Genomic DNA, 13,048 nt, shown 5'->3' on the forward strand with positions numbered 1-13,048 from the left:
AGTCTAGGTTATGTATCGTTTTGAACAACCTTCAGAAAGTTTTGAATCCGAAGGACAACTTCAAAAATTCAAATTCAAAAATGCTACTATAGCAGCACTTGTTTTGAATTCGAAAAATTCCTATGCCAGGATGATCTATGGGTTTTGTATAGTTTTGAACAACCTTTAAAAAGTTTTGAATCCGATTCAGTTTTTCGTAATAACGAATTCAAAAATGCTACTACAGGTTGACGCCTCAGTAGCACTTTCACCAAATTCAACGGAAACGATGCCATTTCGTAGTCTAGGTTATGTATCGTTTTGAACAACCTTCAGAAAGTTTTGAACCCGAAGGACAACTTCAAAAATTCAAATTCAAAAATGCTACTATAGCAGCACTTGTTTTGAATTCGAAAAATTCCTATGCCAGGATGATCTATGGGTTTTGTATACTTTTGAACAACCTTTAAAAAGTTTTGAATCCGATTCAGTTTTTCGTAATAACGAATTCAAAAATGCTACTACAGGTTGACGCCTCAGTAGCACTTTCAGCAAATTCAACGGAAACGATGCCATTTCGTAGTCTAGGTTATGTATCGTTTTGAACAACCTTCAGAAAGTTTTGAATCCGAAGGACAACTTCAAAAATTCAAATTCAAAAATGCTACTATAGCAGCACTTGTTTTGAATTCGAAAAATTCCTATGCCAGGATGATCTATGGGTTTTGTATAGTTTTGAACAACCTTTAAAAAGTTTTGAATCCGATTCAGTTTTTCGTAATAACGAATTCAAAAATGCTACTACAGGTTGACGCCTCAGTAGCACTTTCACCAAATTCAACGGAAACGATGCCATTTCGTAGTCTAGGTTATGTATCGTTTTGAACAACCTTCAGAAAGTTTTGAATCCGAAGGACAACTGCAAAAATTCAAATTCAAAAATGCTACTATAGCAGCACTTGTTTTGAATTCGAAAAATTCCTATGCCAGGATGATCTATGGGTTTTGTATAGTTTTGAACAACCTTTAAAAAGTTTTGAATCCGATTCAGTTTTTCGTAATAACGAATTCAAAAATGCTACTACAGGTTGACGCCTCAGTAGCACTTTCGTATCAATCAATATTATTAGTATTTTTATAATTTTCATAATCTGTTATTTTCAATGTCAGCGCAAGAAATCTATTACTTACGACCATGAGTGTACCAACGCATTACCGTTAAGCAAACTTAATGATTCACCGCCCATTGACCAGATTTATGACGATGTTGCGCCGATTGTTGAAGTGGTACCATTAAAAACGAGTCACCCGCCAATTCCCCCACCCCTTCCTCAGTCCATTATTATTCAACCTAGGGCACAACTAGAAGTTCAAGATTTATCCAGAAATAGTTTAGTCACTAAAGACGTCAGTATAGATGTGCCGAAGAATATTTTATCCGTTAAAGATAGAGTTCAAAAATTTGCCGTAAGCAAGGGTCCTAATTTTGTTCAAAACAGTCGCAAAATGGAAAGTGAATTGCCTATTTCACCCTGTGTTCAGCCAGTTGTAAAAGTTAAAGAGTCATTTGCTAATCAGTCACCCGTAAAAATCGAGAAAGTTTCAAGTGTTACTTTAAAAGCAGAAAGTAAGCCAAATTTTCAGGTTCCCGAACCTGTTGTTTCGTTTACAGACCATATTTTCTACGACCTCATGTTCGACTAGAATTTTATATTTATTACGATTCAAATTTTAAGTATAATTCATTTTTTATGTTTGATTGTACCTTATGCAATGTTTATTAGTCATTTAGTTTGCTAACAGCTTCCCAACTGTTGTTATTTTACCAGCACGAAAGTGTTCAAGTGAACACGCTGTCGCAAGCACAACGAAGTTTTCTCTCTTTCCATCCAATTTATTACGTCATTTCAACGTCCTTGACTTTATTTTGAACTCCCGCAGCGCTTACTAGACTTTGTTCGTAGTAAGTTAAAGTTTTGTAAACAGTTACGCGTCATTCCATGTATCAACGAATCCTGGGGTTGCATTTTCTTCCTCCGTTCCTTTGCTCGCTGCCCGAAGCAGCGACCTTTTTCCCTCCACCTCCCGAACGGAACCCGAACTTCCCCGAAGTCGCCGATCACGCCTGTCGCTGTAAAGAAATTTGTTCAGTCCATCCAAGCGACTACGAAGAATGCAAGGATAAGCAGAAATACATTGCAAATTCCTTTTCCGCACTCAAGCTCTCTTCCGAGTACTTTGAACACGCTAGAAGCTCAGAAACACTTACCACAGGCTTTGCATATTTTTTTTTGAGTTAGTGGCGTTCGTTCAGTAAAATTTTAGGGAATCAGTTTAGTTACGCATATAGCCATCAGAATTTGATTTTTACAATAGAAGTTCATGTAAACAATGTTAGGGATATTTTGTTCTATATAGATAAATTTTTCCGTAAAACGTCGCATTTATGCACTTCAGACTAATCACGACCAATAATTTTCAAAGGAACAACAAGACGAATTTTTTTTTGCGTTTTTCTCGCACAATTTTCCCGTTTTTCATAGAGATATTTATAGTAAGTAAGTTTTGGGAAATCGACGTACATTTGGTTTAAATCAGGATAAAGTCAAACGAAATTTTGATAAAATCAGGGAAATTTCTACAAAAGGACAATTTTAGCACTTTATGCACTTAGAGTAATCAAGATTTTTAGCAACATGCCAGGCTAAGCCTCGGTGATTGGCACAGGCATGTGCAGCAAAAGTCGCCACGGCATCGTTAGCCTTTCCAAATTTAAACAGTGTGGTTTATCACAAATGTTATAATTTGCGAAATTATTATTATTAGTTAGTTTTAGGAAAATTTTGTTCACTTACCCTACTCCAAGTCTATGTCAAAGACGCCCCAGCTCCGGCAGCTGTGGAACAAGTTCCCTACCCACAGGAAGTCGTCCTCGACTGTCTCAAGCTCTTGCTGGAGGGCGCTTAAGCGTCTCCGCAAGTTTTTGGGGCAGGTCACTATGTAATGTCTTAGTTGTTTTACCTTCTCCCAATATACTTGCACCAGATCTTCAAGTTGAGAAAGGGTTTCTATATTCCACGACAGCCTATCTTTAATTACGTAATTTACCATATATTTGATCCTCCAATCCCACGAACGACCTTCTAATACTAAGGGGATGTAGTTGGTGATGTTTTCTGTTATTTCGGGCACTCTCTCCAATTCGCTAATCCAGAAGTCACAGGGATCAACGCCAATATGTCCCATGATTCTCACTAACTGAAGAGTTACGGTATCTCTCTAACATCTTTCACATGATATTGCTGATGTGTTATTTCCCACCCCTTCCCTAACATCGATCTAGTTACTTATCTGATCCCATACTTAGTTATTACATCAGCATAATTTTAGCCTTACTAAGGTATTATCCCAACTTCAAGCTGTACTGATGCAGGAATTTTTTTTATTACAGAAGCATGGCTACTAGCAGAATTACTTTCCTATTTTGGATTTTAATCCTACTCCTATCCCTGATTCATTTTATTGGATCTTTACCCAACAATGAACAGTCGCAAGACATATTTTTTAAATCATTAGGCTTATATTATGAGAGACAAGGGTTAACCATTCATAGTAGTAAGAATATTTTTACAACTGTGAACATATTCATCGATGCACATATTCAGGCTGATAATGACTCCGCATGTGCGCAATGGAAAGTCATTCATAATGATACCAGCACCAAAATTAATGATTATCTTACCGAAATTTTTCAGTATTTCCCATGTAAATTTACAGTAGGAGACGTAAGGCCTAATTGCCAAAATTTATATCAGAATGTTACTAATATTCATAACAGGGAAAAGAGGCAGATTTTTCTTAATTTAATAAATTTGTTCAGTGCAGGACTTTCTGTTTTCAATACTATGTCAGTTCATCATTTATCCCAATCAGTTAAAACTTTAGCAGCCAATCAACATCATATAATTCAGGAAGTACAGAATATGAAACAGAGTCAAGTAAAAATGGTGAACATTGTTAATGGGATTTTGGTAGTTTTGAAGCAATCAGTTTTGCATTTAAAGGAAGAATTATTAGCTAAATTTTGTTATGATTATAATGAAGAGAGACATATAGTTGCCTTATTGCACGCCTCTGAGATGATTGAGCGTTTAGATTTTATAATTATGGAAATAGCCTCGGGAAAATTATTTTATCACATTTTAACTCCTAATTGGCTTCGTACATTCATTCAGCATCATCCCGATTTTAAAGATTCACTTTATAAAACAGACATAGGATTATTTTATTCCTTGACCAAAGTATATTTGATTAATTATGAACCCAGTAGTAGATCATTTCATTTACTTTTAGAGACACCTTTAGTACAGATGAATGACATCGCTCCTATTTTTCGAGCAGTTAACTTAGGCATTTTGCATAACAACTCATGGTCTCGCATTCGAATCCCAGAGTTAACCTACAGTATGCAACATAAGGGAAGTCCACGATTAGTGCAAATTGTTGAGAGTGCATGCGAGCTTAAAAACTTTTTTTATCTCTGCTCGCATAGTGAAGTTACCATCGATAGAGATGTACAGTGTTTGGAAGATTTACTTTTACACAATAGGTCAGTTTCTTGTAATTTTGAAGTGAAATCTATTACTGACAATAAATCATTTCAGTTCATTAGGACACGTAATGGTATTTTAATATCAGGCTCAGGTCAATTTATTGTTATTCAGAATTTGAATAATAATTTGAACACGCACAGATCAATTCAGCTTAACGAAGGGGAATCTTTATTTTTTAATTATCAGGATTTTTCACAGATTATTGTGGATCAACAAATTTTACACACAAGAATTTTAGCCTTCGAACAAGTCAAAATGCAGGAAATTGAGTTATTACTTAATATTCCAAAGAATTTATCTGATTTCACTATTCCCCAATGGACTTCGCTTGAACTTGCTTTAAAACAACTTAATCAATCAATTAGTAAGAACATTTCATTTCAAGAATTAGTTCTAAACCCTTTGCCTATGTCTATATTAGTTTTTGTTATTTGGAATGTGTTATTAACCGCAACCTTAGGATATTATTTTTATAAGCATCATCAGCTTGCGAAACAGATTAATTCAGAGCAGCACAGTAATAATTAATAGGTTAAGGCAACACATTAATCATGGACATTAATATTTTAATTACGGTTGGATATTTTATTTAAATTTTCCTTATTTATTTTCAAAGAGTTATGGCAATTATTTTATTAATTTATTTTAATCATATTTTATTTTTGATGAGACAATTTAATTTAATTTTAAAGAAAAGGCAGTGGAAATTAGTTGGTTTTGTGTACATGCATACTTGAATTATATATACCCATCCTATTGCAATTTCCTTTCTTTGTCATAATTTTTCCTTTTAACCTAACCTGTCTATACGGAGCACCATGGACAAGCAATGCCTACACCATCCATGGGCATTTTTTGTGACGGACATCCGCAGGCAGTCTATTACCAGGCAGAAAGACTGATTACCATTCTACGAGGGGGACATGCAGACATTTTAAGCACTATTTCAAGAAGAGAATCGTCACCACCAATTTGAGGGAGACATGCAGACATTTCTAATTATTACACAGAGACTACCTTTTACAGGAAGGATGTAATCAACCATACATTTCCCAGTATAACAGACTACACATTATCAACAACAGCTAGTGATGGAGCTAGATAAAATTTCCCTCCACACTGCAGTTCGAACAACAATTTTTCCCTATCTCCCAAGTTCTACGGGTAATTTACTACATTTTTACATTGCCCAATGCAGTCAAGACGACAAGCAATCCAGAAAGAAGAGGAAACAGAGAAAACATACATTCTACAAACAGCAGTTCTGGTCACAAACAATAATTACAGAATTGTGCTACAGTGTTTCTACACATACACATGCGAGCTCCTATCATGTGTATCTATTTGGTTATTTAACATGCATTATGGGAAACAATATTTTTCCATAGCCCTTATATACATTTTTTAGTTTTGTGTCATGCATAAGAACTAGTTTTATATGCATGCAAGTGTACATCATACTACAAGGAAGCGACACGCACCAGTGGTGTCAAGTGACCAGTGTTCGCATCAATTAGTGCATAATTTTTTTTTACGATGAAATTTTGCACTTCGAATAATAAATGGACATGCAAGCAATACAAATAACATAATTATAGCACTTTCGAACATTTTAGAAAGCATGCTTTAGTGCCAATATTTTATGCATATGTTTGTCGCATGCAGGTATTATTGTTATTTTTTTTTTTTCTCTTTCTTCTCACCAACATGGAAGATTGAAAGCGACATATTTGTTCGCAAAACATTTTTGATATTTATAACTTAAGCACATAGTTTTGTCACTTGGAAGATTATTAATTTTGTGTGCAGTCATACAAAGGTATTCACCACGCCATAGTTGTGTATACAGTGTACAGTTTAAACGTAGAAAAGAAAATTGAACGCTATACTTAAGTTTTACCAGCGACAGTTTTCAGTGTAACTCACTATATGCATTTGAATATTGTATAATAATACATTGGAATGTGCAACACAGCCATGCAAGTTTATATATTTGGCGATGTTAGGAGTGCAGTGCTACATAGTTCGTAAAACATACGCATTTTTTATATAATCAGGCTTTCACACGGACAAAACAGTGAGAAGTGACAATGTTTTACATGCTTACTTACGTGTACTTATTTGTGCACCTAGTAAGTTCTTTTCTATTTATTTGAAGAGTCTATATCAAGTGGCAATATAAACAACATTGTGAATTTTGTTCTATCTTGCAAAGACGCTCCGCTCCAGCCGTTAGCTTCGCGGAAGACACAGAGTCTTTACCGCGTGGCGAGGCATCACAGACTCTTGACTCGGAGCGAATGGATGAGCAATTATACATAACAAATAGTACGTACGCACAAAATGTGGTACATTAAGAGTTTTTTCGCTTAACGACATGAACTTTTGTGATTTCTAGTCCTATAATAGTATATATTATTGTTTTTTACATCGTATAAACATACGAATTTGTTAGTATTAAGGGTATTATTCATTATAGAGTTTAGGGAATAAAATTTTTTTCTTTCCTTCCGGCTACGGTAAACAAGGGAAGGTATGTTTTGGTGGATTTTTTTTTTTTGTTGTATATTTGGTTTTTTTTAAGAAAATATATGGAATTGGCGAACCTGAGTCATGTCAAGCTTTGCGATTTGACTTTTAAATTTTCAAAGAAGAAAATTTTTCCTAGAGGGCGCGAACGTATCAATCCCTAGGATTGTATGTTTATTTTATTAAGTCTCTCTGAACGCTTCATGTTGACCAGGGCATTCACTTGTTTTTCTCAGCTGTCTCAAGCCTCTTAGGCATGTTTACAATGCATTGTGTTGTGCCATGCAAACCTCCTGAGTATTCAGGAAGCAGGTAATACTTCTGGGTTTGGTGTCAGCGGTTTGCATGGTAGCAATTATGATAAACACGATTCGGCGATTCGGCATCGAGGAAGAGCTCGATGGCCAGGGAATATAGAGGTGAGACAAGCTGGGAAGTGACTGGACTTTGGGAATTGAGTTGGTAGAGAGAGGAGGTCAGCAAGACAGGAGGTCGATAGTGGAAGCACGCTTTGGTCAACAAGTTAGAAGCTTACAGAGGACTTCGCTATTTTCATTCAGCTCAGAGACTTCAGTTAGACAGGTAATTATCCTACACCCAGCCATGATACAGGTTCAACGGTTCACAAAATCCAACGAGTTGCCATTGTCTTTTCAGTAGTTTATTTCCTTTGTGTAATTAGTACCTTTCGCATGCCAAGCAATAACTCGTCATGTCAATGACGAGTGGTCTCATCAAGAGGATGAATGATGAGTAGTTTACATCACCCCATCAGCTAACTGGTTCAGATCCCTTCATTCTAAAGAATGACACGCTTTCACCAAATTCAACGGAAACGATGCCATTTCGTAGTCTAGGTTATGTATCGTTTTGAACAACCTTCAGAAAGTTTTGAATCCGAAGGACAACTGCAAAAATTCAAATTCAAAAATGCTACTATAGCAGCACTTGTTTTGAATTCGAAAAATTCCTATGCCAGGATGATCTATGGGTTTTGTATAGTTTTGAACAACCTTTAAAAAGTTTTGAATCCGATTCAGTTTTTCGTAATAACGAATTCAAAAATGCTACTACAGGTTGACGCCTCAGTAGCACTTTCACCAAATTCAACGAAAACGATGCCATTTCGTAGTCTAGGTTATGTATCGTTTTGAACAACCTTCAGAAAGTTTTGAATCCGAAGGACAACTTCAAAAATTCAAATTCAAAAATGCTACTATAGCAGCACTTGTTTTGAATTCGAAATATTCCTATGCCAGGATGATCTATGGGTTTTGTATAGTTTTGAACAACCTTTAAAAAGTTTTGAATCCGATTCAGTTTTTCGTAATAACGAATTCAAAAATGCTACTACAGGTTGACGCCTCAGTAGCACTTTCACCAAATTCAACGGAAACGATGCCATTTCGTAGTCTAGGTTATGTATCGTTTGAACAACCTTCAGAAAGTTTTGAATCCGAAGGACAACTTCAAAAATTCAAATTCAAAAATGCTACTATAGCAGCATTTGTTTTGAATTCGAAATATTCCTATGCCAGGATGATCTATGGGTTTTGTATAGTTTTGAACAACTTTTAAAAAGTTTTGAATCCGATTCAGTTTTTCGTAATAACGAATTCAAAAATGCTACTACAGGTTGACGCCTCAGTAGCACTTTCACCAAATTCAACGGAAACGATGCCATTTCGTAGTCTAGGTTATGTATCGTTTTGAACAACCTTCAGAAAGTTTTGAATCCGAAGGACAACTGCAAAAATTCAAATTCAAAAATGCTACTATAGCAGCACTTGTTTTGAATTCGAAAAATTCCTATGCCAGGATGATCTATGGGTTACGTATAGTTTTGAACAACATTTAAAAAGTTTTGAATCCGATTCAGTTTTTCGTAATAACGAATTCAAAAATGCTACTACAGGTTGACGCCTCAGTAGCACTTTCACCAAATTCAACGGAAACGATGCCATTTCGTAGTCTAGGTTATGTATCGTTTGAACAACCTTCAGAAAGTTTTGAATCCGAAGGACAACTGCAAAAATTCAAATTCAAAAATGCTACTATAGCAGCATTTGTTTTGAATTCGAAAAATTCCTATGCCAGGATGATCTATGGGTTTTGTATAGTTTTGAACAACCTTTAAAAAGTTTTGAATCCGATTCAGTTTTTCGTAATAACGAATTCAAAAATGCTACTACAGGTTGACGCCTCAGTAGCACTTTCACCAAATTCAACGGAAACGATGCCATTTCGTAGTCTAGGTTATGTATCGTTTTGAACAACCTTCAGAAAGTTTTGAATCCGAAGGACAACTTCAAAAATTCAAATTCAAAAATGCTACTATAGCAGCACTTGTTTTGAATTCGAAAAATTCCTATGCCAGGATGATCTATGGGTTTTGTATAGTTTTGAACAACCTTTAAAAAGTTTTGAATCCGATTCAGTTTTTCGTAATAACGAATTCAAAAATGCTACTACAGGTTGACGCCTCAGTAGCACTTTCACCAAATTCAACGGAAACGATGCCATTTCGTAGTCTAGGTTATGTATCGTTTTGAACAACCTTCAGAAAGTTTTGAATCCGAAGGACAACTTCAAAAATTCAAATTCAAAAATGCTACTATAGCAGCACTTGTTTTGAATTCGAAAAATTCCTATGCCAGGATGATCTATGGGTTTTGTATAGTTTTGAACAACCTTTAAAAAGTTTTGAATCCGATTCAGTTTTTCGTAATAACGAATTCAAAAATGCTACTACAGGTTGACGCCTCAGTAGCACTTTCAGCAAATTCAACGGAAACGATGCCATTTCGTAGTCTAGGTTATGTATCGTTTTGAACAACCTTCAGAAAGTTTTGAATCCGAAGGACAACTTCAAAAATTCAAATTCAAAAATGCTACTATAGCAGCACTTGTTTTGAATTCGAAAAATTCCTATGCCAGGATGATCTATGGGTTTTGTATAGTTTTGAACAATCTTTAAAAAGTTTTGAATCCGATTCAGTTTTTCGTAATAACGAATTCAAAAATGCTACTACAGGTTGACGCCTCAGTAGCACTTTCACCAAATTCAACGGAAACGATGCCATTTCGTAGTCTAGGTTATGTATCGTTTTGAACAACCTTCAGAAAGTTTTGAATCCGAAGGACAACTTCAAAAATTCAAATTCAAAAATGCTACTATAGCAGCACTTGTTTTGAATTCGAAAAATTCCTATGCCAGGATGATCTATGGGTTTTGTATAGTTTTGAACAACCTTTAAAAAGTTTTGAATCCGATTCAGTTTTTCGTAATAACGAATTCAAAAATGCTACTACAGGTTGACGCCTCAGTAGCACTTTCACCAAATTCAACGGAAACGATGCCATTTCGTAGTCTAGGTTATGTATCGTTTTGAACAACCATCAGAAAGTTTTGAACCCGAAGGACAACTTCAAAAATTCAAATTCAAAAATGCTACTATAGCAGCACTTGTTTTGAATTCGAAAAATTCCTATGCCAGGATGATCTATGGGTTTTGTATACTTTTGAACAACCTTTAAAAAGTTTTGAATCCGATTCAGTTTTTCGTAATAACGAATTCAAAAATGCTTTCTACAGGTTGACGCCTCAGTAGCACTTTCAGCAAATTCAACGGAAACGATGCCATTTCGTAGTCTAGGTTATGTATCGTTTTGAACAACCTTCAGAAAGTTTTGAATCCGAAGGACAACTTCAAAAATTCAAATTCAAAAATGCTACTATAGCAGCACTTGTTTTGAATTCGAAAAATTCCTATGCCAGGATGATCTATGGGTTTTGTATAGTTTTGAACAACCTTTAAAAAGTTTTGAATCCGATTCAGTTTTTCGTAATAACGAATTCAAAAATGCTACTACAGGTTGACGCCTCAGTAGCACTTTCAGCAAATTCAACGGAAACGATGCCATTTCGTAGTCTAGGTTATGTATCGTTTTGAACAACCTTCAGAAAGTTTTGAATCCGAAGGACAACTTCAAAAATTCAAATTCAAAAATGCTACTATAGCAGCACTTGTTTTGAATTCGAAAAATTCCTATGCCAGGATGATCTATGGGTTTTGTATAGTTTTGAACAACCTTTAAAAAGTTTTGAATCCGATTCAGTTTTTCGTAATAACGAATTCAAAAATGCTACTACAGGTTGACGCCTCAGTAGCACTTTCACCAAATTCAACGGAAACGATGCCATTTGGTAGTCTAGGTTATGTATCGTTTTGAACAACCTTCAGAAAGTTTTGAATCCGAAGGACAACTTCAAAAATTCAAATTCAAAAATGCTACTATAGCAGCACTTGTTTTGAATTCGAAAAATTCCTATGCCAGGATGATCTATGGGTTTTGTATAGTTTTGAACAACCTTTAAAAAGTTTTGAATCCGATTCAGTTTTTCGTAATAACGAATTCAAAAATGCTACTACAGGTTGACGCCTCAGTAGCACTTTCACCAAATTCAACGGAAACGATGCCATTTCGTAGTCTAAGTTATGTATCGTTTTGAACAACCTTCAGAAAATTTTGAATCCGAAGGACAACTTCAAAAATTCAAATTCAAAAATGCTACTATAGCAGCACTTGTTTTGAATTCGAAAAATTCCTATGCCAGGATGATCTATAGGTTTTGTATAGTTTTGAACAACCTTTAAAAAGTTTTGAATCCGATTCAGTTTTTCGTAATAACGAATTCAAAAATGCTACTACAGGTTGACGCCTCAGTAGCACTTTCAGCAAATTCAACGGAAACGATGCCATTTCGTAGTCTAGGTTATGTATCGTTTTGAACAACCTTCAGAAAGTTTTGAATCCGAAGGACAACTTCAAAAATTCAAATTCAAAAATGCTACTATAGCAGCACTTGTTTTGAATTCGAAAAATTCCTATGCCAGGATGATCTATGGGTTTTGTATAGTTTTGAACAACATTTAAAAAGTTTTGAATCCGATTCAGTTTTTCGTAATAACGAATTCAAAAATGCTACTACAGGTTGACGCCTCAGTAGCACTTTCACCAAATTCAACGGAAACGATGCCATTTGGTAGTCTAGGTTATGTATCGTTTTGAACAACCTTCAGAACGTTTTGAATCCGAAGGACAACTGCAAAAATTCAAATTCAAAAATGCTACTATAGCAGCACTTGTTTTGAATTCGAAAAATTCCTATGCCAGGATGATCTATGGGTTTTGTATAGTTTTGAACAACCTTTAAAAAGTTTTGAATCCGATTCAGTTTTTCGTAATAACGAATTCAAAAATGCTACTACAGGTTGACGCCTCAGTAGCACTTTCACCAAATTCAACGGAAACGATGCCATTTCGTAGTCTAGGTTATGTATCGTTTTGAACAACCTTCAGAAAGTTTTGAATCCGAAGGACAACTTCAAAAATTCAAATTCAAAAATGCTACTATAGCAGCACTTGTTTTGAATTCGAAAAATTCCTATGCCAGGATGATCTATGGGTTTTGTATAGTTTTGAACAATCTTTAAAAACTTTTGAATCCGATTCAGTTTTTCGTAATAACGAATTCAAAAATGCTACTACAAGTTGACGCCTCAGTAGCACTTTCACCAAATTCAACGGAAACGATGCCATTTCGTAGTCTAGGTTATGTATCGTTTTGAACAACCTTCAGAAAGTTTTGAATCCGAAGGACAACTTCAAAAATTCAAATTCAAAAATGCTACTATAGCAGCACTTGTTTTGAATTCGAAAAATTCCTATGCCAGGATGATCTATGGGTTTTGTATAGTTTTGAACAACCTTTAAAAAGTTTTGAATCCGATTCAGTTTTTCGTAATAACGAATTCAAAAATGCTACTACAGGTTGACGCCTCAGTAGCACTTTCACCAAATTCAACGGAAACGATGCCATTTGGTAGTCTAGGTTATGTATCGTTTTGAACAACCTTCAGAAA

Source organism: Lepisma saccharinum, chromosome 23 (genome assembly GCF_977018435.1).
Source record: "Lepisma saccharinum chromosome 23, izLepSacc3.1, whole genome shotgun sequence".
Classification (NCBI taxonomy): Eukaryota; Metazoa; Arthropoda; class Insecta; order Zygentoma; family Lepismatidae; genus Lepisma; species Lepisma saccharinum.